We start from the raw sequence: 2770 nt of genomic DNA on the forward strand, positions 1-2770 counted from the left end.
CATTCTTCTTGATTAGAGTTGAAAATAACCAACGAGACTTCTTGTCAGCCGTTTTCTCCTTAATGGTATCCAAGTTCGGTTTCCAAGTACCCTTTGTTGGATAGTGGCCAAATTAGGCTAGGAAACAAAACAATATTGATGAGGGAACATCATGATGAGGATTATGTTTCCTTGTTTTGTGGCTTGATTTGTTCCTTATTTTGTGGCTTGATTTGCTCCTTATTTTGTGGCTTTTTCAAAGCCATAATTATTGGCTTTCGGGTAGAAGAAAGGGGATGAAGAAAAGCTTAAATAGAGATGGTGAGTGCATTTGGCTCTACCATGGGCATGGGTGAGAGAAATCAAGAGAGCTAGAGTGAAAGGTCTCTTGTGAAAGAACTCTTGGGGTAGAGTGAGGCTCTTGGGAAAATTCTGTGAGTGGGTGTACAAGGGATATGGGATTGGGTTATGTCGATTTAACTCATGTGTAACTTGTATTGTTTTTCTCATAGTGAAGAGCAATATCTCTCCGAGGACGTAGGCAGGTTTTTGCCGAACCTCGTAAATTTCTCGGTGTCTTTATTTCTTGTATTTTAAACTATTCAACTGTGGGTTTGTATGTTGGTGAAGATAATTAGCCAAGGCACAACAATTGGTATCAGAGCTTTGTTGGAAGCTTTGGTTCATTGAAGGTCCAGATTTATTATTCACCATGATGACTACAAACATGTCGTTTTCAGTTGAGAAGTTTAATGGGAAGGGCAGTTTTACTCTCTGGCAGATGAGAGTAAAGGATGTCTTGACTCAACAAGGCTTGGTTAGAGCTTTGAAGGGAAAAGATGGGAAGCCTAAAGAAATGACATATGACCAGTGGGAGGAGGATTTGAGAGAGACAGCAGGTTCAAATCAAGCTCCAAAGGGAAGGGACCACAATGCTATGACTGCAAAGAATTCGGGCATAAAAAGATAAATTGTCCTTTGAGAAAAAGAAAGGATGATCTTGGTCCAGGTAGCAGCAATTTTGTGGCGGAAGACTTCGAGTATGCCCTCTAGGTACTCGAAGCAACACATCTCCTGGTGATGTATAGTCTCAAGTGTTGCAGGGGTCTTGCAGCAGGTGGAGCTATGGGATTCACAGGTAATGAGATGGTCCTGAAGAATGAGAAGTGTGAGGAATGTTTGTCTGGCTCGACAGGTGTTGCTGGAAATGGGTGCACTGACAAGTTTCCAAGTTGCAGACAATGAAGAGGAGGAAAACCTGCTGGAGGAGACAAGGATGTGTTGAGATCCTGTCTGAAGCTAAATGTTTTTTTTTGCTTGCAGCAGCTGCACATGCATTGGCAGTGACTGAATCGGAACAGGACCAACGAGGTTGATTCAGAGTGTGCATGCTGGTACATAAGGCCAATGGACTTTGGTACAATTTGGCCAAGGTGGAGATTGTTGGATAGTGGCCAAATTAGGCTAGGAAACAAAACAATATTGATGAGGGAACATCATGATGAGGATTATGTTTCCTTGTTTTGTGGCTTGATTTGTTCCTTATTTTGTGGCTTGATTTGCTCCTTGTTTTGTGGCTTTTTCAAAGCCATAATTATTGGCTTTCGGGTAGAAGAAAGGGGATGAAGAAAAGCTTAAATAGAGATGGTGGGAGCATTTGGCTCTACCATGGGCATGGGTGAGAGAAATCAAGAGAGCTAGAGTGAAAGGTCTCTTGTGAAAGAACTCTTGGGGTAGAGTGAGGCTCTTGGGAAAATTCTGTGAGTGGGTGTACAAGGGATATGGGATTGGGTTATGTCGATTTAACTCATGTGTAACTTGTATTGTTTTTCTCATAGTGAAGAGCAATATCTCTCCGAGGACGTAGGCAGGTTTTTGCCGAACCTCGTAAATTTCTCGGTGTCTTTATTTCTTGTATTTTAAACTATTCAACTGTGGGTTTGTATGTTGGTGAAGATAATTAGCCAAGGCACAACACCCTTGCCCGAAAGCTGCCTACTCATATAGTTTGGTCTTGAGTCCAAATCTCCCGGCAGAACAAACTCCGGCACATCCCTGCTCATGACCTTGGTTGACGTCCTCTCCATTCTATATATACTCCTTGTCCTTGTTTGGTAACACGAAAGCTTGCCCTGGATCACCTACCAGGCATATTCTAGCAAACAAAGGTAACAACCTTAGCGACCTCGCTTGTAAAGCCAAATTTGCACTTTAAAAACACCGCAGATTTCTTTGTATCACAACGACACTGGTTTCCCTCGCTTCATTCGCAGTATTAAGTAAACCTTTTTCATGTCTGATGGCACGGGGTTGCCCTTTTTTTTTTTTTTTTTTGAGAAAGCAGAACCGAATTCCACAACAACTTGTTGGGTGTTCTCTAGCATGAGCTCAGCAACGGTGAGGGAGGGGCATTTTGAACTCATGCGCGGACCCGTAAGATAATATGACATTTCCGGTTGCATGGGACTGCTTGTGGGAGATGGAATTGCCCATGATGATGAAGTAGTTATTAAGCTAGGACAGGATAGGTTTCATATGTTGGTTATATTAAGGAGAATGCCAAGTCATCCAATTTAGTTACTCATAGTAGAGTCATAAAATAGTTTGTTATACCTGTGTGTAATTAGTTGTAGTTAAGGATTTTACTGTACTCTATATATACGCATATCATGTATTGAATTAATTATCAAATGAAGAAGAAAGTTTAACATCTATACGGTATCTCGCGATCCTCTTCAGCTTTCCGAATCTTGATTGATTCTTGATCAGTTCTTGTCAAAACTCTGATTCT

Source organism: Pyrus communis, chromosome 8 (genome assembly GCF_963583255.1).
Source record: "Pyrus communis chromosome 8, drPyrComm1.1, whole genome shotgun sequence".
Classification (NCBI taxonomy): domain Eukaryota; kingdom Viridiplantae; phylum Streptophyta; class Magnoliopsida; order Rosales; family Rosaceae; genus Pyrus; species Pyrus communis.